At 46.3% G+C, this 26,374-nt stretch overlaps 17 non-coding genes across 17 annotated transcripts; all 17 read left to right on the forward strand.

The window, feature by feature from the left end:
• The first annotated feature begins 934 nt into the window (after positions 1-934).
• Trnat-agu (transfer RNA threonine (anticodon AGU)) lies at positions 935-1,006 on the forward strand. The gene has a single exon. It is a non-coding gene; the product is annotated as a tRNA-Thr (tRNA).
• A 1,456-nt stretch (positions 1,007-2,462) lies between these two features.
• Trnat-agu (transfer RNA threonine (anticodon AGU)) lies at positions 2,463-2,534 on the forward strand. The gene has a single exon. It is a non-coding gene; the product is annotated as a tRNA-Thr (tRNA).
• Positions 2,535-4,005: 1,471 nt separating this feature from the next.
• Trnat-agu (transfer RNA threonine (anticodon AGU)) lies at positions 4,006-4,077 on the forward strand. The gene has a single exon. It is a non-coding gene; the product is annotated as a tRNA-Thr (tRNA).
• Positions 4,078-5,517: 1,440 nt separating this feature from the next.
• On the forward strand, positions 5,518-5,589 carry Trnat-agu (transfer RNA threonine (anticodon AGU)). Its single transcript has one exon. It is a non-coding gene; the product is annotated as a tRNA-Thr (tRNA).
• A 1,447-nt stretch (positions 5,590-7,036) lies between these two features.
• Trnat-agu (transfer RNA threonine (anticodon AGU)) lies at positions 7,037-7,108 on the forward strand. Its single transcript has one exon. It is a non-coding gene; the product is annotated as a tRNA-Thr (tRNA).
• Positions 7,109-8,561: 1,453 nt separating this feature from the next.
• On the forward strand, positions 8,562-8,633 carry Trnat-agu (transfer RNA threonine (anticodon AGU)). Its single transcript has one exon. It is a non-coding gene; the product is annotated as a tRNA-Thr (tRNA).
• A 1,443-nt stretch (positions 8,634-10,076) lies between these two features.
• Positions 10,077-10,148, forward strand: Trnat-agu (transfer RNA threonine (anticodon AGU)). The gene has a single exon. It is a non-coding gene; the product is annotated as a tRNA-Thr (tRNA).
• A 1,453-nt stretch (positions 10,149-11,601) lies between these two features.
• Positions 11,602-11,673, forward strand: Trnat-agu (transfer RNA threonine (anticodon AGU)). The gene has a single exon. It is a non-coding gene; the product is annotated as a tRNA-Thr (tRNA).
• A 1,438-nt stretch (positions 11,674-13,111) lies between these two features.
• Trnat-agu (transfer RNA threonine (anticodon AGU)) lies at positions 13,112-13,183 on the forward strand. The gene has a single exon. It is a non-coding gene; the product is annotated as a tRNA-Thr (tRNA).
• A 1,486-nt stretch (positions 13,184-14,669) lies between these two features.
• On the forward strand, positions 14,670-14,741 carry Trnat-agu (transfer RNA threonine (anticodon AGU)). The gene has a single exon. It is a non-coding gene; the product is annotated as a tRNA-Thr (tRNA).
• Positions 14,742-16,194: 1,453 nt separating this feature from the next.
• Trnat-agu (transfer RNA threonine (anticodon AGU)) lies at positions 16,195-16,266 on the forward strand. The gene has a single exon. It is a non-coding gene; the product is annotated as a tRNA-Thr (tRNA).
• A 1,444-nt stretch (positions 16,267-17,710) lies between these two features.
• On the forward strand, positions 17,711-17,782 carry Trnat-agu (transfer RNA threonine (anticodon AGU)). The gene has a single exon. It is a non-coding gene; the product is annotated as a tRNA-Thr (tRNA).
• Positions 17,783-19,250: 1,468 nt separating this feature from the next.
• Positions 19,251-19,322, forward strand: Trnat-agu (transfer RNA threonine (anticodon AGU)). Its single transcript has one exon. It is a non-coding gene; the product is annotated as a tRNA-Thr (tRNA).
• A 1,444-nt stretch (positions 19,323-20,766) lies between these two features.
• On the forward strand, positions 20,767-20,838 carry Trnat-agu (transfer RNA threonine (anticodon AGU)). Its single transcript has one exon. It is a non-coding gene; the product is annotated as a tRNA-Thr (tRNA).
• Positions 20,839-22,303: 1,465 nt separating this feature from the next.
• Positions 22,304-22,375, forward strand: Trnat-agu (transfer RNA threonine (anticodon AGU)). The gene has a single exon. It is a non-coding gene; the product is annotated as a tRNA-Thr (tRNA).
• A 1,441-nt stretch (positions 22,376-23,816) lies between these two features.
• Trnat-agu (transfer RNA threonine (anticodon AGU)) lies at positions 23,817-23,888 on the forward strand. Its single transcript has one exon. It is a non-coding gene; the product is annotated as a tRNA-Thr (tRNA).
• Positions 23,889-25,332: 1,444 nt separating this feature from the next.
• On the forward strand, positions 25,333-25,404 carry Trnat-agu (transfer RNA threonine (anticodon AGU)). The gene has a single exon. It is a non-coding gene; the product is annotated as a tRNA-Thr (tRNA).
• The last annotated feature ends 970 nt before the right edge of the window (positions 25,405-26,374 follow it).

Genomic DNA, 26,374 nt, shown 5'->3' on the forward strand with positions numbered 1-26,374 from the left:
CGTCTGGCCTAATGGATAATGCGTCGGACTTCGTATCCGAAGATTGCGTGTTTGATTCCTCTCTCGGTCGTGCTTTTCCAGATATGAAAAAGAAACATACCGTTTTAGTGCAGCACTTGAGCAGTACGAAACCGTGTGAACGTTGCTGTTGACCATTTTCTGCTTGGAGATGCTCTTGAGCTTGAAACACGCACAACAAGACCGGTGTTAACTAGCGAATTGGTTTGCATATTGCCGTCGCCGCGTGTTTTTGACTGGCACTTGCACATCTAAAATAACGTCGGAAAGTAACTCGTTCGGCTTATGAGTCACATCAAGTATGTGTGTTAATTTTGACGAAACTAGCTCTGCAGGTTGTCATGCAATTCTGTTACCTCTCAGAAATGATTATGAAATAAAAGTGAACTACGTGACGAGTGTGACGTTAGGAAAACATTAGGCAACATGGGGAGGTTCTGTATGGGACCAATCAACCCAAACGAGTACTGTGTGACGTGCTAACCGGCATATACTCACCGAGGCAGCGCGGCTAGCTCAGTCGGTAGAACATAAGGCTCTTAATCGCAGGGTTGTGGGTTCGAGCCCCACGTGGGGAGGAACGGAATTTTGTTCCTCTGCAGATGTAACTTACCGTTTTTCTGATTAACGTGATGTAATGGAAATAGCAACTTTAAACTATGCCTACGTCTCCGTCAGTCGCTACGAAACTGTATTTGAAGGTGAAGGTGAATTTGTAGACATGTGTGAAAGACATGTTCTGAAATGCAAGTGGTGTTATTTGGAGAGCACTTCCTTTACGTGTCAGATGTGTAGGCAAGCAGTAATGGGTCGCCATAGGTGCAAATATTAGACGGTAATATGAAGTGTTGTCAGCTGAAGTCTGATGATCCAGACGACCGTAAGGATGAAGTACGCAAAAGTACCGCTAGGCCGCGCCTCTTTAGCTCAGTGGCAGAGCACTGGTCTAGTAAACCAGGGGTCGTGAGTTCGATCCTCACAGGAGGCAGACGAATTTTGGATATCTGTTGCGCGTCGTGGCCTTATAGCAAACAGTATCTGGGATGACTAACAATTAGCGAGAGGCGTTTTATTAAGAATTACTCTCAGATGTGATTAAGGCGAATGGCGCAGATAAAGCATTTGCCAAAGCAGTACAGCATAAGGTGGGATGGGACAGTCTGAAATATATTTTATAGATGTATTTCTCACATATCTCAGAGCCATCCGCGGTTGTCGTCGTCGTCGTCGTCGTCGTCGTCGTCGTCGCCGCCGCCGCCACTTCTGCAGAAGTAGCAAATGGACATCGTAGCAAATGCGGCGAGGGACGCCCTGCCTTACATTTCCGAATGCGCAAAGTGTGTGGTTTAGTTTCCCAGTCTATATTTGGTAGGTCTCGTAGCAGGTTGAATGTATCAAATGGGTGGGAAAGAGCAAGGGGCAGCGTCTGTGTAGAACGAAAACACAACTCCTCAGTGGTGTGAGCGTTTTGAGATGAGTCGTATATAAGTTCCACTTGTTTGTCAGTGACCGTGTGGCCTAATGGATAAGGCGTCGGACTTCGTATCCGAAGATTGCGTGTTTGATTCCTCTCTCGGTCGTGTTTTTCCAGATATGAAAAAGAAACATACCGTTTTAGTGCAGCACTTGAGCAGTACGAAACCGTGTGAACGTTGCTGTTGACCATTTTCTGCTTGGAGATGCTCTTGAGCTTGAAACACGCACAACAAGACCGGTGTTAACTAGCGAATTGGTTTGCATAATGCCGTCGCCGCGTGTTTTTGACTGGCACTTGCACATCTAAAATAACGTCGGAAAGTAACTCGTTCGGCTTATGAGTCACATCAAGTATGTGTGTTAATTTTGACGAAACTAGCTCTGCAGGTTGTCATGCAATTCTGTTACCTCTCAGAAATGATTATGAAATAAAAGTGAACTACGTGACGAGTGTGACGTTAGGAAAACATTAGGCAACATGGGGAGGTTCTGTATGGGACCAATCAACCCAAACGAGTACTGTGTGACGTGCTAACCGGCATATACTCACCGAGGCAGCGCGGCTAGCTCAGTCGGTAGAACATAAGGCTCTTAATCCCAGGGTCGTGGGTTCGAGCCCCACGTGGGGAGGAACGGAATTTTGTTCCTCTGCAGATGTAACTTACCGTTTTTCTGATTAACGTGATGTAATGGAAATAGCAACTTTAAACTTTGCCTACGTCTCCGTCAGTCGCTACGAAACTGTATTTGAAGGTGAAGGTGATTTTGTAGACATGTGTGAAAGACATGTTCTGAAATGCAAGTGGTGTTATTTGGAGAGCACTTCCTTTACGTGTCAGATGTGTAGGCAAGCAGTAATGGGTCGCCATAGCTGCAAATATTAGACGGTAATATGAAGTGTTGTCAGCTGAAGTCTGATGATCCAGACGACCGTAAGGATGAAGTACGCAAAAGTACCGCTAGGCCGCGCCTCTTTAGCTCAGTGGCAGAGCACTGGTCTAGTAAACCAGGGGTCGTGAGTTCGATCCTCACAGGAGGCAGACGAATTTTGGATATCTGTTGCGCGTCGTGGCCTTATAGCAAACAGTATCTGGGATGACTAACAATTAGCGAGAGGCGTTTTATTAAGAATTACTCTCAGATGTGATTAAGGCGAATGGCGCAGATAAAGCATTTGCCAAAGCAGTACAGCATAAGGTGGGATGGGACAGTCTGAAATATATTTTATAGATGTATTTCTCACATATCTCAGAGCCTTCCGCGGTTGTCGTCGTCGTCGTCGTCGTCGTCGTCGTCGTCGTCGTCGTCGTCGTCGCCGCCGCCGCCACTTCTGCAGAAGTAGCAAATGGACATCGTAGCAAATGCGGCGAGGGACGCCCTGCCTTACATTTCCGAATGCGCAAAGTGTGTGGTTTAGTTTCCCAGTCTATATTTGGTATGTCTCGTAGCAGGTTGAATGTATCAAATGGGTGGGAAAGAGCAAGGGGCAGCGTCTGTGTAGAACGAAAACACAACTCCTCAGTGGTGTGAGCGTTTTGAGATGAGTCGTATATAAGTTCCACTTGTTTGTCAGTGACCGTGTGGCCTAATGGATAAGGCGTCGGACTTCGTATCCGAAGATTGCGTGTTTGATTCCTCTCTCGGTCGTGTTTTTCCAGATATGAAAAAGAAACATACCGTTTTAGTGCAGCACTTGAGCAGTACGAAACCGTGTGAACGTTGCTGTTGACCATTTTCTGCTTGGAGATGCTCTTGAGCTTGAAACACGCACAACAAGACCGGTGTTAACTAGCGAATTGGTTTGCATAATGCCGTCGCCGCGTGTTTTTGACTGGCACTTGCACATCTAAAATAACGTCGGAAAGTAACTCGTTCGGCTTATGAGTCACATCAAGTATGTGTGTTAATTTTGACGAAACTAGCTCTGCAGGTTGTCATGCAATTCTGTTACCTCTCAGAAATGATTATGAAATAAAAGTGAACTACGTGACGAGTGTGACGTTAGGAAAACATTAGGCAACATGGGGAGGTTCTGTATGGGACCAATCAACCCAAACGAGTACTGTGTGACGTGCTAACCGGCATATACTCACCGAGGCAGCGCGGCTAGCTCAGTCGGTAGAACATAAGGCTCTTAATCCCAGGGTCGTGGGTTCGAGCCCCACGTGGGGAGGAACGGAATTTTGTTCCTCTGCAGATGTAACTTACCGTTTTTCTGATTAACGTGATGTAATGGAAATAGCAACTTTAAACTTTGCCTACGTCTCCGTCAGTCGCTACGAAACTGTATTTGAAGGTGAAGGTGATTTTGTAGACATGTGTGAAAGACATGTTCTGAAATGCAAGTGGTGTTATTTGGAGAGCACTTCCTTTACGTGTCAGATGTGTAGGCAAGCAGTAATGGGTCGCCATAGCTGCAAATATTAGACGGTAATATGAAGTGTTGTCAGCTGAAGTCTGATGATCCAGACGACCGTAAGGATGAAGTACGCAAAAGTACCGCTAGGCCGCGCCTCTTTAGCTCAGTGGCAGAGCACTGGTCTAGTAAACCAGGGGTCGTGAGTTCGATCCTCACAGGAGGCAGGCGAATTTTGGATATCAGTTGCGCGTCGTGGCCTTATAGCAAACAGTATCTGGGATGACTAACAATTAGCGAGAGGCGTTTTGTTAAGAATTACTCTCAGATGTGATTAGGCGAATGGCGCAGATAAAGCATTTGCCAAAGCGGTGCAGCATAAGGTGGGATGGGACAGTCTGAAATATATTTTATAGATGTATTTCTCACATATCTCAGAGCCTTCCGCGGTTGTCGTCGTCGTCGTCGTCGCCGCCGCCGCCACTTCTGCAGAAGTAGCAAATGGACATCGTAGCAAATGCGGCGAGGGACGCCCTGCCTTACATTTCCGAATGCACAAAGTGTGTGGTTTAGTTTCCCAGTCTATATTTGGTAGGTCTCGTAGCAGGTTGAATGTATCAAATGGGTGGGAAAGAGCAAGGGGCAGCGTCTGTGTAGAACGAAAACACAACTCCTCAGTGGTGTGAGCGTTTTGAGATGAGTCGTATATAAGTTCCACTTGTTTGTCAGTGACCGTGTGGCCTAATGGATAATGCGTCGGACTTCGTATCCGAAGATTGCGTGTTTGATTCCTCTCTCGGTCGTGTTTTTCCAGATATGAAAAAGAAACATACCGTTTTAGTGCAGCACTTGAGCAGTACGAAACCGTGTAAACGTTGCTGTTGACCATTTTCTGCTTGGAGATGCTCTTGAGCTTGAAACACGCACAACAAGACCGGTGTTAACTAGCGAATTGGTTTGCATATTGCCGTCGCCGCGTGTTTTTGACTGGCACTTGCACATCTAAAATAACGTCGGAAAGTAACTCGTTCGGCTTATGAGTCACATCAAGTATGTGTGTTAATTTTGACGAAACTAGCTCTGCAGGTTGTCATGCAATTCTGTTACCTCTCAGAAATGATTATGAAATAAAAGTGAACTACGTGACGAGTGTGACGTTAGGAAAACATTAGGCAACATGGGGAGGTTCTGTATGGGACCAATCAACCCAAACGAGTACTGTGTGACGTGCTAACCGGCATATACTCACCGAGGCAGCGCGGCTAGCTCAGTCGGTAGAACATAAGGCTCTTAATCCCAGGGTCGTGGGTTCGAGCCCCACGTGGGGAGGAACGGAATTTTGTTCCTCTGCAGATGTAACTTACCGTTTTTCTGATTAACGTGATGTAATGGAAATAGCAACTTTAAACTTTGCCTACGTCTCCGTCAGTCGCTACGAAACTGTATTTGAAGGTGAAGGTGATTTTGTAGACATGTGTGAAAGACATGTTCTGAAATGCAAGTGGTGTTATTTGGAGAGCACTTCCTTTACGTGTCAGATGTGTAGGCAAGCAGTAATGGGTCGCCATAGGTGCAAATATTAGACGGTAATATGAAGTGTTGTCAGCTGAAGTCTGATGATCCAGACGACCGTAAGGATGAAGTACGCAAAAGTACCGCTAGGCCGCGCCTCTTTAGCTCAGTGGCAGAGCACTGGTCTAGTAAACCAGGGGTCGTGAGTTCGATCCTCACAGCAGGCAGACGAATTTTGGATATCTGTTGCGCGTCGTGGCCTTATAGCAAACAGTATCTGGGATGACTAACAATTAGCGAGAGGCGTTTTATTAAGAATTACTCTCAGATGTGATTAAGGCGAATGGCGCAGATAAAGCATTTGCCAAAGCGGTACAGCATAAGGTGGGATGGGACAGTCTGAAATATATTTTATAGATGTATTTCTCACATATCTCAGAGCCTTCCGCGGTTGTCGTCGTCGTCGTCGTCGTCGTCGTCGCCGCCGCCACTTCTGCGGAAGTAGCAAATGGACATCGTAGCAAATGCGGCGAGGGACGCCCTGCCTTACATTTCCGAATGCACAAAGTGTGTGGTTTAGTTTCCCAGTCTATATTTGGTAGGTCTCGTAGCAGGTTGAATGTATCAAATGGGTGGGAAAGAGCAAGGGGCAGCGTCTGTGTAGAACGAAAACACAACTCCTCAGTGGTGTGAGCGTTTTGAGATGAGTCGTATATAAGTTCCACTTGTTTGTCAGTGACCGTCTGGCCTAATGGATAATGCGTCGGACTTCGTATCCGAAGATTGCGTGTTTGATTCCTCTCTCGGTCGTGCTTTTCCAGATATGAAAAAGAAACATACCGTTTTAGTGCAGCACTTGAGCAGTACGAAACCGTGTGAACGTTGCTGTTGACCATTTTCTGCTTGGAGATGCTCTTGAGCTTGAAACACGCACAACAAGACCGGTGTTAACTAGCGAATTGGTTTGCATATTGCCGTCGCCGCGTGTTTTTGACTGGCACTTGCACATCTAAAATAACGTCGGAAAGTAACTCGTTCGGCTTATGAGTCACATCAAGTATGTGTGTTAATTTTGACGAAACTAGCTCTGCAGGTTGTCATGCAATTCTGTTACCTCTCAGAAATGATTATGAAATAAAAGTGAACTACGTGACGAGTGTGACGTTAGGAAAACATTAGGCAACATGGGGAGGTTCTGTATGGGACCAATCAACCCAAACGAGTACTGTGTGACGTGCTAACCGGCATATACTCACCGAGGCAGCGCGGCTAGCTCAGTCGGTAGAACATAAGGCTCTTAATCGCAGGGTTGTGGGTTCGAGCCCCACGTGGGGAGGAACGGAATTTTGTTCCTCTGCAGATGTAACTTACCGTTTTTCTGATTAACGTGATGTAATGGAAATAGCAACTTTAAACTTTGCCTACGTCTCCGTCAGTCGCTACGAAACTGTATTTGAAGGTGAAGGTGATTTTGTAGACATGTGTGAAAGACATGTTCTGAAATGCAAGTGGTGTTATTTGGAGAGCACTTCCTTTACGTGTCAGATGTGTAGGCAAGCAGTAATGGGTCGCCATAGGTGCAAATATTAGACGGTAATATGAAGTGTTGTCAGCTGAAGTCTGATGATCCAGACGACCGTAAGGATGAAGTACGCAAAAGTACCGCTAGGCCGCGCCTCTTTAGCTCAGTGGCAGAGCACTGGTCTAGTAAACCAGGGGTCGTGAGTTCGATCCTCACAGGAGGCAGACGAATTTTGGATATCTGTTGCGCGTCGTGGCCTTATAGCAAACAGTATCTGGGATGACTAACAATTAGCGAGAGGCGTTTTATTAAGAATTACTCTCAGATGTGATTAAGGCGAATGGCGCAGATAAAGCATTTGCCAAAGCAGTACAGCATAAGGTGGGATGGGACAGTCTGAAATATATTTTATAGATGTATTTCTCACATATCTAAGAGCCTTCCGCGGTTGTCGTCGTCGTCGTCGTCGTCGTCGTCGTCGTCGCCGCCGCCACTTCTGCAGAAGTAGCAAATGGACATCGTAGCAAATGCGGCGAGGGACGCCCTGCCTTACATTTCCGAATGCGCAAAGTGTGTGGTTTAGTTTCCCAGTCTATATTTGGTATGTCTCGTAGCAGGTTGAATGTATCAAATGGGTGGGAAAGAGCAAGGGGCAGCGTCTGTGTAGAACGAAAACACAACTCCTCAGTGGTGTGAGCGTTTTGAGATGAGTCGTATATAAGTTCCACTTGTTTGTCAGTGACCGTGTGGCCTAATGGATAAGGCGTCGGACTTCGTATCCGAAGATTGCGTGTTTGATTCCTCTCTCGGTCGTGTTTTTCCAGATATGAAAAAGAAACATACCGTTTTAGTGCAGCACTTGAGCAGTACGAAACCGTGTGAACGTTGCTGTTGACCATTTTCTGCTTGGAGATGCTCTTGAGCTTGAAACACGCACAACAAGACCGGTGTTAACTAGCGAATTGGTTTGCATAATGCCGTCGCCGCGTGTTTTTGACTGGCACTTGCACATCTAAAATAACGTCGGAAAGTAACTCGTTCGGCTTATGAGTCACATCAAGTATGTGTGTTAATTTTGACGAAACTAGCTCTGCAGGTTGTCATGCAATTCTGTTACCTCTCAGAAATGATTATGAAATAACAGTGAACTACGTGACGAGTGTGACGTTAGGAAAACATTAGGCAACATGGGGAGGTTCTGTATCGGACCAATCAACCCAAACGAGTACTGTGTGACGTGCTAACCGGCATATACTCACCGAGGCAGCGCGGCTAGCTCAGTCGGTAGAACATAAGGCTCTTAATCGCAGGGTCGTGGGTTCGAGCCCCACGTGGGGAGGAACGGAATTTTGTTCCTCTGCAGATGTAACTTACCGTTTTTCTGATTAACGTGATGTAATGGAAATAGCAACTTTAAACTTTGCCTACGTCTCCGTCAGTCGCTATGAAACTGTATTTGAAGGTGAAGGTGATTTTGTAGACATGTGTGAAAGACATGTTCTGAAATGCAAGTGGTGTTATTTGGAGAGCACTTCCTTTACGTGTCAGATGTGTAGGCAAGCAGTAATGGGTCGCCATAGCTGCAAATATTAGACGGTAATATGAAGTGTTGTCAGCTGAAGTCTGATGATCCAGACGACCGTAAGGATGAAGTACGCAAAAGTACCGCTAGGCCGCGCCTCTTTAGCTCAGTGGCAGAGCACTGGTCTAGTAAACCAGGGGTCGTGAGTTCGATCCTCACAGGAGGCAGGCGAATTTTGGATATCAGTTGCGCGTCGTGGCCTTATAGCAAACAGTATCTGGGATGACTAACAATTAGCGAGAGGCGTTTTATTAAGAATTACTCTCAGATGTGATTAAGGCGAATGGCGCAGATAAAGCATTTGCCAAAGCGGTGCAGCATAAGGTGGGATGGGACAGTCTGAAATATATTTTATAGATGTATTTCTCACATATCTCAGAGCCTTCCGCGGTTGTCGTCGTCGTCGTCGTCGTGCCGCCGCCGCCACTTCTGCGGAAGTAGCAAATGGACATCGTAGCAAATGCGGCGAGGGACGCCCTGCCTTACATTTCCGAATGCACAAAGTGTGTGGTTTAGTTTCCCAGTCTATATTTGGTAGGTCTCGTAGCAGGTTGAATGTATCAAATGGGTGGGAAAGAGCAAGGGGCAGCGTCTGTGTAGAACGAAAACACAACTCCTCAGTGGTGTGAGCGTTTTGAGATGAGTCGTATATAAGTTCCACTTGTTTGTCAGTGACCGTGTGGCCTAATGGATAAGGCGTCGGACTTCGTATCCGAAGATTGCGTGTTTGATTCCTCTCTCGGTCGTGTTTTTCCAGATATGAAAAAGAAACATACCGTTTTAGTGCAGCACTTGAGCAGTACGAAACCGTGTGAACGTTGCTGTTGACCATTTTCTGCTTGGAGATGCTCTTGAGCTTGAAACACGCACAACAAGACCGGTGTTAACTAGCGAATTGGTTTGCATATTGCCGTCGCCGCGTGTTTTTGACTGGCACTTGCACATCTAAAATAACGTCGGAAAGTAACTCGTTCGGCTTATGAGTCACATCAAGTATGTGTGTTAATTTTGACGAAACTAGCTCTGCAGGTTGTCATGCAATTCTGTTACCTCTCAGAAATGATTATGAAATAAAAGTGAACTACGTGACGAGTGTGACGTTAGGAAAACATTAGGCAACATGGGGAGGTTCTGTATCGGACCAATCAACCCAAACGAGTACTTTGTGACGTGCTAACCGGCATATACTCACCGAGGCAGCGCGGCTAGCTCAGTCGGTAGAACATAAGGCTCTTAATCGCAGGGTCGTGGGTTCGAGCCCCACGTGGGGAGGAACGGAATTTTGTTCCTCTGCAGATGTAACTTACCGTTTTTCTGATTAACGTGATGTAATGGAAATAGCAACTTTAAACTTTGCCTACGTCTCCGTCAGTCGCTACGAAACTGTATTTGAAGGTGAAGGTGATTTTGTAGACATGTGTGAAAGACATGTTCTGAAATGCAAGTGGTGTTATTTGGAGAGCACTTCCTTTACGTGTCAGATGTGTAGGCAAGCAGTAATGGGTCGCCATAGCTGCAAATATTAGACGGTAATATGAAGTGTTGTCAGCTGAAGTCTGATGATCCAGACGACCGTAAGGATGAAGTACGCAAAAGTACCGCTAGGCCGCGCCTCTTTAGCTCAGTGGCAGAGCACTGGTCTAGTAAACCAGGGGTCGTGAGTTCGATCCTCACAGGAGGCAGACGAATTTTGGATATCTGTTGCGCGTCGTGGCCTTATAGCAAACAGTATCTGGGATGACTAACAATTAGCGAGAGGCGTTTTATTAAGAATTACTCTCAGATGTGATTAAGGCGAATGGCGCAGATAAAGCATTTGCCAAAGCGGTACAGCATAAGGTGGGATGGGACAGTCTGAAATATATTTTATAGATGTATTTCTCACATATCTCAGAGCCTTCCGCGGATGTCGTCGTCGTCGTCGTCGTCGTCGTCGTCGTCGCCGCCGCCACTTCTGCAGAAGTAGCAAATGGACATCGTAGCAAATGCGGCGAGGGACGCCCTGCCTTACATTTCCGAATGCGCAATGTGTGTGGTTTAGTTTCCCAGTCTATATTTGGTAGGTCTCGTAGCAGGTTGAATGTATCAAATGGGTGGGAAAGAGCAAGGGGCAGCGTCTGTGTAGAACGAAAACACAACTCCTCAGTGGTGTGAGCGTTTTGAGATGAGTCGTATATAAGTTCCACTTGTTTGTCAGTGACCGTGTGGCCTAATGGATAAGGCGTCGGACTTCGTATCCGAAGATTGCGTGTTTGATTCCTCTCTCGGTCGTGTTTTTCCAGATATGAAAAAGAAACATACCGTTTTAGTGCAGCACTTGAGCAGTACGAAACCGTGTGAACGTTGCTGTTGACCATTTTCTGCTTGGAGATGCTCTTGAGCTTGAAACACGCACAACAAGACCGGTGTTAACTAGCGAATTGGTTTGCATATTGCCGTCGCCGCGTGTTTTTGACTGGCACTTGCACATCTAAAATAACGTCGGAAAGTAACTCGTTCGGCTTATGAGTCACATCAAGTATGTGTGTTAATTTTGACGAAACTAGCTCTGCAGGTTGTCATGCAATTCTGTTACCTCTCAGAAATGATTATGAAATAAAAGTGAACTACGTGACGAGTGTGACGTTAGGAAAACATTAGGCAACATGGGGAGGTTCTGTATGGGACCAATCAACCCAAACGAGTACTGTGTGACGTGCTAACCGGCATATACTCACCGAGGCAGCGCGGCTAGCTCAGTCGGTAGAACATAAGGCTCTTAATCCCAGGGTCGTGGGTTCGAGCCCCACGTGGGGAGGAACGGAATTTTGTTCCTCTGCAGATGTAACTTACCGTTTTTCTGATTAACGTGATGTAATGGAAATAGCAACTTTAAACTTTGCCTACGTCTCCGTCAGTCGCTACGAAACTGTATTTGAAGGTGAAGATGATTTTGTAGACATGTGTGAAAGACATGTTCTGAAATGCAAGTGGTGTTATTTGGAGAGCACTTCCTTTACGTGTCAGATGTGTAGGCAAGCAGTAATGGGTCGCCATAGGTGCAAATATTAGACGGTAATATGAAGTGTTGTCAGCTGAAGTCTGATGATCCAGACGACCGTAAGGATGAAGTACGCAAAAGTACCGCTAGGCCGCGCCTCTTTAGCTCAGTGGCAGAGCACTGGTCTAGTAAACCAGGGGTCGTGAGTTCGATCCTCACAGGAGGCAGACGAATTTTGGATATCAGTTGCGCGTCGTGGCCTTATAGCAAACAGTATCTGGGATGACTAACAATTAGCGAGAGGCGTTTTATTAAGAATTACTCTCAGATGTGATTAAGGCGAATGGCGCAGATAAAGCATTTGCCAAAGCGGTACAGCATAAGGTGGGATGGGACAGTCTGAAATATATTTTATAGATGTATTTCTCACATATCTCAGAGCCTTCCGCGGTTGTCGTCGTCGTCGTCGTCGCCGCCGCCACTTCTGCAGAAGTAGCAAATGGATATCGTAGCAAATGCGGCGAGGGACGCCCTGCCTTACATTTCCGAATGCACAAAGTGTGTGGTTTAGTTTCCCAGTCTATATTTGGTAGGTCTCGTAGCAGGTTGAATGTATCAAATGGGTGGGAAAGAGCAAGGGGCAGCGTCTGTGTAGAACGAAAACACAACTCCTCAGTGGTGTGAGCGTTTGGAGATGAGTCGTATATAAGTTCCACTTGTTTGTCAGTGACCGTGTGGCCTAATGGATAAGGCGTCGGACTTCGTATCCGAAGATTGCGTGTTTGATTCCTCTCTCGGTCGTGTTTTTCCAGATATGAAAAAGAAACATACCGTTTTAGTGCAGCACTTGAGCAGTACGAAACCGTGTGAACGTTGCTGTTGACCATTTTCTGCTTGGAGATGCTCTTGAGCTTGAAACACGCACAACAAGACCGGTGTTAACTAGCGAATTGGTTTGCATATTGCCGTCGCCGCGTGTTTTTGACTGGCACTTGCACATCTAAAATAACGTCGGAAAGTAACTCGTTCGGCTTATGAGTCACATCAAGTATGTGTGTTAATTTTGACGAAACTAGCTCTGCAGGTTGTCATGCAATTCTGTTACCTCTCAGAAATGATTATGAAATAAAAGTGAACTACGTGACGAGTGTGACGTTAGGAAAACATTAGGCAACATGGGGAGGTTCTGTATCGGACCAATCAACCCAAACGAGTACTGTGTGACGTGCTAACCGGCATATACTCACCGAGGCAGCGCGGCTAGCTCAGTCGGTAGAACATAAGGCTCTTAATCCCAGGGTCGTGGGTTCGAGCCCCACGTGGGGAGGAACGGAATTTTGTTCCTCTGCAGATGTAACTTACCGTTTTTCTGATTAACGTGATGTAATGGAAATAGCAACTTTAAACTTTGCCTACGTCTCCGTCAGTCGCTACGAAACTGTATTTGAAGGTGAAGGTGATTTTGTAGACATGTGTGAAAGACATGTTCTGAAATGCAAGTGGTGTTATTTGGAGAGCACTTCCTTTACGTGTCAGATGTGTAGGCAAGCAGTAATGGGTCGCCATAGCTGCAAATATTAGACGGTAATATGAAGTGTTGTCAGCTGAAGTCTGATGATCCAGACGACCGTAAGGATGAAGTACGCAAAAGTACCGCTAGGCCGCGCCTGTTTAGCTCAGTGGCAGAGCACTGGTCTAGTAAACCAGGGGTCGTGAGTTCGATCCTCACAGGAGGCAGACGAATTTTGGATATCAGTTGCGCGTCGTGGCCTTATAGCAAACAGTATCTGGGATGACTAACAATTAGCGAGAGGCGTTTTATTAAGAATTACTCTCAGATGTGATTAAGGCGAATGGCGCAGATAAAGCATTTGCCAAAGCGGTACAGCATAAGGTGGGATGGGACAGTCTGAAATATATTTTATAGATGTATTTCTCACATATCTCAGAGCCTTCCGCGGTTGTCGTCGTCGTCGTCGTCGTCGTCGTCGTCGTCGTCGTCGTCGTCGTCGTCGTCGCCGCCGCCGCCGCCGCCGCCACTTCTGCAGAAGTAGCAAATGGACATCGTAGCAAATGCGGCGAGGGACGCCCTGCCTTACATTTCCGAATGCACAAAGTGTGTGGTTTAGTTTCCCAGTCTATATTTGGTAGGTCTCGTAGCAGGTTGAATGTATCAAATGGGTGGGAAAGAGCAAGGGGCAGCGTCTGTGTAGAACGAAAACACAACTCCTCAGTGGTGTGAGCGTTTTGAGATGAGTCGTATATAAGTTCCACTTGTTTGTCAGTGACCGTGTGGCCTAATGGATAAGGCGTCGGACTTCGTATCCGAAGATTGCGTGTTTGATTCCTCTCTCGGTCGTGTTTTTCCAGATATGAAAAAGAAACATACCGTTTTAGTGCAGCACTTGAGCAGTACGAAACCGTGTGAACGTTGCTGTTGACCATTTTCTGCTTGGAGATGCTCTTTAGCTTGAAACACGCACAACAAGACCGGTGTTAACTAGCGAATTGGTTTGCATATTGCCGTCGCCGCGTGTTTTTGACTGGCACTTGCACATCTAAAATAACGTCGGAAAGTAACTCGTTCGGCTTATGAGTCACATCAAGTATGTGTGTTAATTTTGACGAAACTAGCTCTGCAGGTTGTCATGCAATTCTGTTACCTCTCAGAAATGATTATGAAATAAAAGTGAACTACGTGACGAGTGTGACGTTAGGAAAACATTAGGCAACATGGGGAGGTTCTGTATGGGACCAATCAACCCAAACGAGTACTGTGTGACGTGCTAACCGGCATATACTCACCGAGGCAGCGCGGCTAGCTCAGTCGGTAGAACATAAGGCTCTTAATCCCAGGGTCGTGGGTTCGAGCCCCACGTGGGGAGGAACGGAATTTTGTTCCTCTGCAGATGTAACTTACCGTTTTTCTGATTAACGTGATGTAATGGAAATAGCAACTTTAAACTTTGCCTACGTCTCCGTCAGTCGCTACGAAACTGTATTTGAAGGTGAAGGTGATTTTGTAGACATGTGTGAAAGACATGTTCTGAAATGCAAGTGGTGTTATTTGGAGAGCACTTCCTTTACGTGTCAGATGTGTAGGCAAGCAGTAATGGGTCGCCATAGCTGCAAATATTAGACGGTAATATGAAGTGTTGTCAGCTGAAGTCTGATGATCCAGACGACCGTAAGGATGAAGTACGCAAAAGTACCGCTAGGCCGCGCCTCTTTAGCTCAGTGGCAGAGCACTGGTCTAGTAAACCAGGGGTCGTGAGTTCGATCCTCACAGGAGGCAGACGAATTTTGGATATCAGTTGCGCGTCGTGGCCTTATAGCAAACAGTATCTGGGATGACTAACAATTAGCGAGAGGCGTTTTATTAAGAATTACTCTCAGATGTGATTAAGGCGAATGGCGCAGATAAAGCATTTGCCAAAGCGGTACAGCATAAGGTGGGATGGGACAGTCTGAAATATATTTTATAGATGTATTTCTCACATATCTCAGAGCCTTCCGCGGTTGTCGTCGTCGTCGTCGTCGTCGTCGTCGTCGCCGCCGCCGCCACTTCTGCAGAAGTAGCAAATGGACATCGTAGCAAATGCAGCGAGGGACGCCCTGCCTTACATTTCCGAATGCACAAAGTGTGTGGTTTAGTTTCCCAGTCTATATTTGGTAGGTCTCGTAGCAGGTTGAATGTATCAAATGGGTGGGAAAGAGCAAGGGGCAGCGTCTGTGTAGAACGAAAACACAACTCCTCAGTGGTGTGAGCGTTTTGAGATGAGTCGTATATAAGTTCCACTTGTTTGTCAGTGACCGTGTGGCCTAATGGATAAGGCGTCGGACTTCGTATCCGAAGATTGCGTGTTTGATTCCTCTCTCGGTCGTGTTTTTCCAGATATGAAAAAGAAACATACCGTTTTAGTGCAGCACTTGAGCAGTACGAAACCGTGTGAACGTTGCTGTTGACCATTTTCTGCTTGGAGATGCTCTTGAGCTTGAAACACGCACAACAAGACCGGTGTTAACTAGCGAATTGGTTTGCATATTGCCGTCGCCGCGTGTTTTTGACTGGCACTTGCACATCTAAAATAACGTCGGAAAGTAACTCGTTCGGCTTATGAGTCACATGAAGTATGTGTGTTAATTTTGACGAAACTAGCTCTGCAGGTTGTCATGCAATTCTGTTACCTCTCAGAAATGATTATGAAATAAAAGTGAACTACGTGACGAGTGTGACGTTAGGAAAACATTAGGCAACATGGGGAGGTTCTGTATCGGACCAATCAACCCAAACGAGTACTGTGTGACGTGCTAACCGGCATATACTCACCGATGCAGCGCGGCTAGCTCAGTCGGTAGAACATAAGGCTCTTAATCCTAGGGTCGTGGGTTCGAGCCCCACGTGGGGAGGAACGGAATTTTGTTCCTCTGCAGATGTAACTTACCGTTTTTCTGATTAACGTGATGTAATGGAAATAGCAACTTTAAACTTTGCCTACGTCTCCGTCAGTCGCTACGAAACTGTATTTGAAGGTGAAGGTGATTTTGTAGACATGTGTGAAAGACATGTTCTGAAATGCAAGTGGTGTTATTTGGAGAGCACTTCCTTTACGTGTCAGATGTGTAGGCAAGCAGTAATGGGTCGCCATAGGTGCAAATATTAGACGGTAATATGAAGTGTTGTCAGCTGAAGTCTGATGATCCAGACGACCGTAAGGATGAAGTACGCAAAAGTACCGCTAGGCCGCGCCTCTTTAGCTCAGTGGCAGAGCACTGGTCTAGTAAACCAGGGGTCGTGAGTTCGATCCTCACAGGAGGCAGACGAATTTTGGATATCAGTTGCGCGTCGCGGCCTTATAGCAAACAGTATCTGGGATGACTAACAATTAGCGAGAGGCGTTTTATTAAGAATTACTCTCAGATGTGATTAAGGCGAATGGCGCAGATAAAGCATTTGCCAAAGCGGTACAGCATAAGGTGGGATGGGACAGTCTGAAATATATTTTATAGATGTATTTCTCACATATCTCAGAGCCTTCCGCGGTTGTCGTCGTCGTCGTCGTCGTCGTCGCCGCCGCCACTTCTGCAGAAGTAGCAAATGGACATCGTAGCAAATGCGGCGAGGGACGCCCTGCCTTACATTTCCGAATGCACAAAGTGTGTGGTTTAGTTTCCCAGTCTATATTTGGTAGGTCTCGTAGCAGGTTGAATGTATCAAATGGGTGGGAAAGAGCAAGGGGCAGCGTCTGTGTAGAACGAAAACACAACTCCTCAGTGGTGTGAGCGTTTGGAGATGAGTCGTATATAAGTTCCACTTGTTTGTCAGTGACCGTGTGGCCTAATGGATAAGGCGTCGGACTTCGTATCCGAAGATTGCGTGTTTGATTCCTCTCTCGGTCGTGTTTTTCCAGATATGAAAAAGAAACATACCGTTTTAGTGCAGCACTTGAGCAGTACGAAACCGTGTGAACGTTGCTGTTGACCATTTTCTGCTTGGAGATGCTCTTGAGCTTGAAACACGCACAACAAGACCGGTGTTAACTAGCGAATTGGTTTGCATATTGCCGTCGCCGCGTGTTTTTGACTGGCACTTGCACATCTAAAATAACGTCGGAAAGTAACTCGTTCGGCTTATGAGTCACATCAAGTATGTGTGTTAATTTTGACGAAACTAGCTCTGCAGGTTGTCATGCAATTCTGTTACCTCTCAGAAATGATTATGAAATAAAAGTGAACTACGTGACGAGTGTGACGTTAGGAAAACATTAGGCAACATGGGGAGGTTCTGTATGGGACCAATCAACCCAAACGAGTACTGTGTGACGTGCTAACCGGCATATACTCACCGAGGCAGCGCGGCTAGCTCAGTCGGTAGAACATAAGGCTCTTAGTCCCAGGGTCGTGGGTTCGAGCCCCACGTGGGGAGGAACGGAATTTTGTTCCTCTGCAGATGTAACTTACCGTTTTTCTGATTAACGTGATGTAATGGAAATAGCAACTTTAAACTTTGCCTACGTCTCCGTCAGTCGCTACGAAACTGTATTTGAAGGTGAAGGTGAATTTGTAGACATGTGTGAAAGACATGTTCTGAAATGCAAGTGGTGTTATTTGGAGAGCACTTCCTTTACGTGTCAGATGTGTAGGCAAGCAGTAATGGGTCGCCATAGGTGCAAATATTAGACGGTAATATGAAGTGTTGTCAGCTGAAGTCTGATGATCCAGACGACCGTAAGGATGAAGTACGCAAAAGTACCGCTAGGCCGCGCCTCTTTAGCTCAGTGGCAGAGCACTGGTCTAGTAAACCAGGGGTCGTGAGTTCGATCCTCACAGGAGGCAGACGAATTTTGGATATCTGTTGCGCGTCGTGGCCTTATAGCAAACAGTATCTGGGATGACTAACAATTAGCGAGAGGCGTTTTATTAAGAATTACTCTCAGATGTGATTAAGGCGAATGGCGCAGATAAAGCATTTGCCAAAGCAGTACAGCATAAGGTGGGATGGGACAGTCTGAAATATATTTTATAGATGTATTTCTCACATATCTCAGAGCCTTCCGCGGTTGTCGTCGTCGTCGTCGTCGTCGTCGTCGTCGTCGTCGTCGTCGTCGCCGCCGCCGCCACTTCTGCAGAAGTAGCAAATGGACATCGTAGCAAATGCGGCGAGGGACGCCCTGCCTTACATTTCCGAATGCGCAAAGTGTGTGGTTTAGTTTCCCAGTCTATATTTGGTAGGTCTCGTAGCAGGTTGAATGTATCAAATGGGTGGGAAAGAGCAAGGGGCAGCGTCTGTGTAGAACGAAAACACAACTCCTCAGTGGTGTGAGCGTTTTGAGATGAGTCGTATATAAGTTCCACTTGTTTGTCAGTGACCGTGTGGCCTAATGGATAAGGCGTCGGACTTCGTATCCGAAGATTGCGTGTTTGATTCCTCTCTCGGTCGTGTTTTTCCAGATATGAAAAAGAAACATACCGTTTTAGTGCAGCACTTGAGCAGTACGAAACCGTGTGAACGTTGCTGTTGACCATTTTCTGCTTGGAGATGCTCTTGAGCTTGAAACACGCACAACAAGACCGGTGTTAACTAGCGAATTGGTTTGCATAATGCCGTCGCCGCGTGTTTTTGACTGGCACTTGCACATCTAAAATAACGTCGGAAAGTAACTCGTTCGGCTTATGAGTCACATCAAGTATGTGTGTTAATTTTGACGAAACTAGCTCTGCAGGTTGTCATGCAATTCTGTTACCTCTCAGAAATGATTATGAAATAAAAGTGAACTACGTGACGAGTGTGACGTTAGGAAAACATTAGGCAACATGGGGAGGTTCTGTATGGGACCAATCAACCCAAACGAGTACTGTGTGACGTGCTAACCGGCATATACTCACCGAGGCAGCGCGGCTAGCTCAGTCGGTAGAACATAAGGCTCTTAATCCCAGGGTCGTGGGTTCGAGCCCCACGTGGGGAGGAACGGAATTTTGTTCCTCTGCAGATGTAACTTACCGTTTTTCTGATTAACGTGATGTAATGGAAATAGCAACTTTAAACTTTGCCTACGTCTCCGTCAGTCGCTACGAAACTGTATTTGAAGGTGAAGGTGATTTTGTAGACATGTGTGAAAGACATGTTCTGAAATGCAAGTGGTGTTATTTGGAGAGCACTTCCTTTACGTGTCAGATGTGTAGGCAAGCAGTAATGGGTCGCCATAGGTGCAAATATTAGACGGTAATATGAAGTGTTGTCAGCTGAAGTCTGATGATCCAGACGACCGTAAGGATGAAGTACGCAAAAGTACCGCTAGGCCGCGCCTCTTTAGCTCAGTGGCAGAGCACTGGTCTAGTAAACCAGGGGTCGTGAGTTCGATCCTCACAGGAGGCAGACGAATTTTGGATATCTGTTGCGCGTCGTGGCCTTATAGCAAACAGTATCTGGGATGACTAACAATTAGCGAGAGGCGTTTTATTAAGAATTACTCTCAGATGTGATTAAGGCGAATGGCGCAGATAAAGCATTTGCCAAAGCAGTACAGCATAAGGTGGGATGGGACAGTCTGAAATATATTTTATAGATGTATTTCTCACATATCTCAGAGCCTTCCGCGGTTGTCGTCGTCGTCGTCGTCGTCGTCGCCGCCGCCACTTCTGCAGAAGTAGCAAATGGACATCGTAGCAAATGCGGCGAGGGACGCCCTGCCTTACATTTCCGAATGCGCAAAGTGTGTGGTTTAGTTTCCCAGTCTATATTTGGTAGGTCTCGTAGCAGGTTGAATGTATCAAATGGGTGGGAAAGAGCAAGGGGCAGCGTCTGTGTAGAACGAAAACACAACTCCTCAGTGGTGTGAGCGTTTTGAGATGAGTCGTATATAAGTTCCACTTGTTTGTCAGTGACCGTGTGGCCTAATGGATAAGGCGTCGGACTTCGTATCCGAAGATTGCGTGTTTGATTCCTCTCTCGGTCGTGTTTTTCCAGATATGAAAAAGAAACATACCGTTTTAGTGCAGCACTTGAGCAGTACGAAACCGTGTGAACGTTGCTGTTGACCATTTTCTGCTTGGAGATGCTCTTTAGCTTGAAACACGCACAACAAGACCGGTGTTAACTAGCGAATTGGTTTGCATATTGCCGTCGCCGCGTGTTTTTGACTGGCACTTGCACATCTAAAATAACGTCGGAAAGTAACTCGTTCGGCTTATGAGTCACATCAAGTATGTGTGTTAATTTTGACGAAACTAGCTCTGCAGGTTGTCATGCAATTCTGTTACCTCTCAGAAATGATTATGAAATAAAAGTGAACTACGTGACGAGTGTGACGTTAGGAAAACATTAGGCAACATGGGGAGGTTCTGTATGGGACCAATCAACCCAAACGAGTACTGTGTGACGTGCTAACCGGCATATACTCACCGAGGCAGCGCGGCTAGCTCAGTCGGTAGAACATAAGGCTCTTAATCCCAGGGTCGTGGGTTCGAGCCCCACGTGGGGAGGAACGGAATTTTGTTCCTCTGCAGATGTAACTTACCGTTTTTCTGATTAACGTGATGTAATGGAAATAGCAACTTTAAACTTTGCCTACGTCTCCGTCAGTCGCTACGAAACTGTATTTGAAGGTGAAGATGATTTTGTAGACATGTGTGAAAGACATGTTCTGAAATGCAAGTGGTGTTATTTGGAGAGCACTTCCTTTACGTGTCAGATGTGTAGGCAAGCAGTAATGGGTCGCCATAGGTGCAAATATTAGACGGTAATATGAAGTGTTGTCAGCTATAGTCTGATGATCCAGACGACCGTAAGGATGAAGTACGCAAAAGTACCGCTAGGCCGCGCCTCTTTAGCTCAGTGGCAGAGCACTGGTCTAGTAAACCAGGGGTCGTGAGTTCGATCCTCACAGGAGGCAGACGAATTTTGGATATCAGTTGCGTGTCGTGGCCTTATAGCAAACAGTATCTGGGATGACTAACAATTAGCGAGAGGCGTTTTATTAAGAATTACTCTCAGATGTGATTAAGGCGAATGGCGCAGATAAAGCATTTGCCAAAGCGGTACAGCATAAGGTGGGATGGGACAGTCTGAAATATATTTTATAGATGTATTTCTCACATATCTCAGAGCCTTCCGCGGTTGTCGTCGTCGTCGTCGTCGTCGTCGTCGTCGTCGTCGTCGTCGCCGCCGCCGCCACTTCTGCAGAAGTAGCAAATGGACATCGTAGAAAATGCGGCGAGGGACGCCCTGCCTTACATTTCCGAATGCACAAAGTGTGTGGTTTAGTTTCCCAGTCTATAATTGGTAGGTCTCGTAGCAGGTTGAATGTATCAAATGGGTGGGAAAGAGCAAGGGGCAGCGTCTGTGTAGAACGAAAACACAACTCCTCAGTGGTGTGAGCGTTTGGAGATGAGTCGTATATAAGTTCCACTTGTTTGTCAGTGACCGTGTGGCCTAATGGATAAGGCGTCGGACTTCGTATCCGAAGATTGCGTGTTTGATTCCTCTCTCGGTCGTGTTTTTCCAGATATGAAAAAGAAACATACCGTTTTAGTGCAGCACTTGAGCAGTACGAAACCGTGTGAACGTTGCTGTTGACCATTTTCTGCTTGGAGATGCTCTTGAGCTTGAAACACGCACAACAAGACCGGTGTTAACTAGCGAATTGGTTTGCATATTGCCGTCGCCGCGTGTTTTTGACTGGCACTTGCACATCTAAAATAACGTCGGAAAGTAACTCGTTCGGCTTATGAGTCACATCAAGTATGTGTGTTAATTTTGACGAAACTAGCTCTGCAGGTTGTCATGCAATTCTGTTACCTCTCAGAAATGATTATGAAATAAAAGTGAACTACGTGACGAGTGTGACGTTAGGAAAACATTAGGCAACATGGGGAGGTTCTGTATGGGACCAATCAACCCAAACGAGTACTGTGTGACGTGCTAACCGGCATATACTCACCGAGGCAGCGCGGCTAGCTCAGTCGGTAGAACATAAGGCTCTTAATCCCAGGGTCGTGGGTTCGAGCCCCACGTGGGGAGGAACGGAATTTTGTTCCTCTGCAGATGTAACTTACCGTTTTTCTGATTAACGTGATGTAATGGAAATAGCAACTTTAAACTTTGCCTACGTCTCCGTCAGTCGCTACGAAACTGTATTTGAAGGTGAAGGTGATTTTGTAGACATGTGTGAAAGACATGTTCTGAAATGCAAGTGGTGTTATTTGGAGAGCACTTCCTTTACGTGTCAGATGTGTAGGCAAGCAGTAATGGGTCGCCATAGCTGCAAATATTAGACGGTAATATGAAGTGTTGTCAGCTGAAGTCTGATGATCCAGACGACCGTAAGGATGAAGTACGCAAAAGTACCGCTAGGCCGCGCCTGTTTAGCTCAGTGGCAGAGCACTGGTCTAGTAAACCAGGGGTCGTGAGTTCGATCCTCACAGGAGGCAGACGAATTTTGGATATCAGTTGCGCGTCGTGGCCTTATAGCAAACAGTATCTGGGATGACTAACAATTAGCGAGAGGCGTTTTATTAAGAATTACTCTCAGATGTGATTAAGGCGAATGGCGCAGATAAAGCATTTGCCAAAGCGGTACAGCATAAGGTGGGATGGGACAGTCTGAAATATATTTTATAGATGTATTTCTCACATATCTCAGAGCCTTCCGCGGTTGTCGTCGTCGTCGTCGCCGCAGCCGCCGCCACTTCTGCAGAAGTAGCAAATGGACATCGTAGCAAATGCGGCGAGGGACGCCCTGCCTTACATTTCCGAATGCACAAAGTGTGTGGTTTAGTTTCCCAGTCTATATTTGGTAGGTCTCGTAGCAGGTTGAATGTATCAAATGGGTGGGAAAGAGCAAGGGGCAGCGTCTGTGTAGAACGAAAACACAACTCCTCAGTGGTGTGAGCGTTTTGAGATGAGTCGTATATAAGTTCCACTTGTTTGTCAGTGACCGTGTGGCCTAATGGATAAGGCGTCGGACTTCGTATCCGAAGATTGCGTGTTTGATTCCTCTCTCGGTCGTGTTTTTCCAGATATGAAAAAGAAACATACCGTTTTAGTGCAGCACTTGAGCAGTACGAAACCGAGTGAACGTTGCTGTTGACCATTTTCTGCTTGGAGATGCTCTTGAGCTTGAAACACGCACAACAAGACCGGTGTTAACTAGCGAATTGGTTTGCATATTGCCGTCGCCGCGTGTTTTTGACTGGCACTTGCACATCTAAAATAACGTCGGAAAGTAACTCGTTCGGCTTATGAGTCACATCAAGTATGTGTGCTAATTTTGACGAAACTAGCTCTGCAGGTTGTCATGCAATTCTGTTACCTCTCAGAAATGATTATGAAATAAAAGTGAACTACGTGACGAGTGTGACGTTAGGAAAACATTAGGCAACATGGGGAGGTTCTGTATGGGACCAATCAACCCAAACGAGTACTGTGTGACGTGCTAACCGGCATATACTCACCGAGGCAGCGCGGCTAGCTCAGTCGGTAGAACATAAGGCTCTTAATCCCAGGGTCGTGGGTTCGAGCCCCACGTGGGGAGGAACGGAATTTTGTTCCTCTGCAGATGTAACTTACCGTTTTTCTGATTAACGTGATGTAATGGAAATAGCAACTTTAAACTTTGCCTACGTCTCCGTCAGTCGCTACGAAACTGTATTTGAAGGTGAAGGTGATTTTGTAGACATGTGTGAAAGACATGTTCTGAAATGCAAGTGGTGTTATTTGGAGAGCACTTCCTTTACGTGTCAGATGTGTAGGCAAGCAGTAATGGGTCGCCATAGCTGCAAATATTAGACGGTAATATGAAGTGTTGTCAGCTGAAGTCTGATGATCCAGACGACCGTAACGATGAAGTACGCAAAAGTACCGCTAGGCCGCGCCTCTTTAGCTCAGTGGCAGAGCACTGGTCTAGTAAACCAGGGGTCGTGAGTTCGATCCTCACAGGAGGCAGACGAATTTTGGATATCAGTTGCGCGTCGTGGCCTTATAGCAAACAGTATCTGGGATGACTAACAATTAGCGAGAGGCGTTTTATTAAGAATTACTCTCAGATGTGATTAAGGCGAATGGCGCAGATAAAGCATTTGCCAAAGCGGTACAGCATAAGGTGGGATGGGACAGTCTGAAATATATTTTATAGATGTATTTCTCACATATCTCAGAGCCTTCCGCGGTTGTCGTCGTCGTCGTCGTCGCCGCCGCCGCCGCCACTTCTGCAGAAGTAGCAAATGGACATCGTAGCAAATGCGGCGAGGGACGCCCTGCCTTACATTTCCGAATGCACAAAGTGTGTGGTTTAGTTTCCCAGTCTATATTTGGTAGGTCTCGTAGCAGGTTGAATGTATCAAATGGGTGGGAAAGAGCAAGGGGCAGCGTCTGTGTAGAACGAAAACACAACTCCTCAGTGGTGTGAGCGTTTTGAGATGAGTCGTATATAAGTTCCACTTGTTTGTCAGTGACCGTGTGGCCTAATGGATAAGGCGTCGGACTTCGTACCCGAAGATTGCGTGTTTGATTCCTCTCTCGGTCGTGTTTTTCCAGATATGAAAAAGAAACATACCGTTTTAGTGCAGCACTTGAGCAGTACGAAACCGTGTGAACGTTGCTGTTGACCATTTTCTGCTTGGAGATGCTCTTGAGCTTAAAACACGCACAACAAGACCGGTGTTAACTAGCGAATTGGTTTGCATATTGCCGTCGCCGCGTGTTTTTGACTGGCACTTGCACATCTAAAATAACGTCGGAAAGTAACTCGTTCGGCTTATGAGTCACATCAAGTATGTGTGTTAATTTTGACGAAACTAGCTCTGCAGGTTGTCATGCAATTCTGTTACCTCTCAGAAATGATTATGAAATAAAAGTGAACTACGTGACGAGTGTGACGTTAGGAAAACATTAGGCAACATGGGGAGGTTCTGTATGGGACCAATCAACCCAAACGAGTACTGTGTGACGTGCTAACCGGCATATACTCACCGAGGCAGCGCGGCTAGCTCAGTCGGTAGAACATAAGGCTCTTAATCCCAGGGTCGTGGGTTCGAGCCCCACGTGGGGAGGAACGGAATTTTGTTCCTCTGCAGATGTAACTTACCGTTTTTCTGATTAACGTGATGTAATGGAAATAGCAACTTTAAACTTTGCCTACGTCTCCGTCAGTCGCTACGAAACTGTATTTGAAGGTGAAGGTGATTTTGTAGACATGTGTGAAAGACATGTTCTGAAATGCAAGTGGTGTTATTTGGAGAGCACTTCCTTTACGTGTCAGATGTGTAGGCAAGCAGTAATGGGTCGCCATAGGTGCAAATATTAGACGGTAATATGAAGTGTTGTCAGCTGAAGTCTGATGATCCAGACGACCGTAAGGATGAAGTACGCAAAAGTACCGCTAGGCCGCGCCTCTTTAGCTCAGTGGCAGAGCACTGGTCTAGTAAACCAGGGGTCGTGAGTTCGATCCTCACAGGAGGCAGACGAATTTTGGATATCAGTTGCGCGTCGTGGCCTTATAGCAAACAGTATCTGGGATGACTAACAATTAGCGAGAGGCGTTTTATTAAGAATTACTCTCAGATGTGATTAAGGCGAATGGCGCAGATAAAGCATTTGCCAAAGCGGTACAGCATAAGGTGGGATGGGACAGTCTGAAATATATTTTATAGATGTATTTCTCACATATCTCAGAGCCTTCCGCGGTTGTCGTCGTCGTCGTCGTCGTCGTCGCCGCCGCCGCCACTTCTGCAGAAGTAGCAAATGGACATCGTAGCAAATGCGGCGAGGGACGCCCTGCCTTACATTTCCGAATGCACAAAGTGTGTGGTTTAGTTTCCCAGTCTATATTTGGTAGGTCTCGTAGCAGGTTGAATGTATCAAATGGGTGGGAAAGACCAAGGGGCAGCGTCTGTGTAGAACGAAAACACAACTCCTCAGTGGTGTGAGCGTTTTGAGATGAGTCGTATATGAGTTGCACTTGTTTGTCAGTGACCGTGTGGCCTAATGGATAAGGCGTCGGACTTCGTATCCGAAGATTGCGTGTTTGATTCCTCTCTCGGTCGTGTTTTTCCAGATCTGAAAAAGAAACATACCGTTTTAGTGCAGCACTTGAGCAGTACGAAACCGTGTGAACGTTGCTGTTGACCATTTTCTGCTTGGAGATGCTCTTGAGCTTGAAACACGCACAACAAGACCGGTGTTAACTAGCGAATTGGTTTGCATATGGCCGTCGCCGCGTGTTTTTGACTGGCACTTGCACATCTAGAATAACGTCGGAAAGTAACTCGTTCGGCTTATGAGTCACATCAAGTATGTGTGTTAATTTTGACGAAACTAGCTCTGCAGGTTGTCATGCAATTCTGTTACCTCTCAGAAATGATTATGAAATAAAAGTGAACTACGTGACGAGTGTGACGTTAGGAAAACATTAGGCAACATGGGGAGGTTCT

Source organism: Schistocerca gregaria, chromosome 4 (genome assembly GCF_023897955.1).
Source record: "Schistocerca gregaria isolate iqSchGreg1 chromosome 4, iqSchGreg1.2, whole genome shotgun sequence".
Taxonomy (NCBI): Eukaryota; Metazoa; Arthropoda; class Insecta; order Orthoptera; family Acrididae; genus Schistocerca; species Schistocerca gregaria.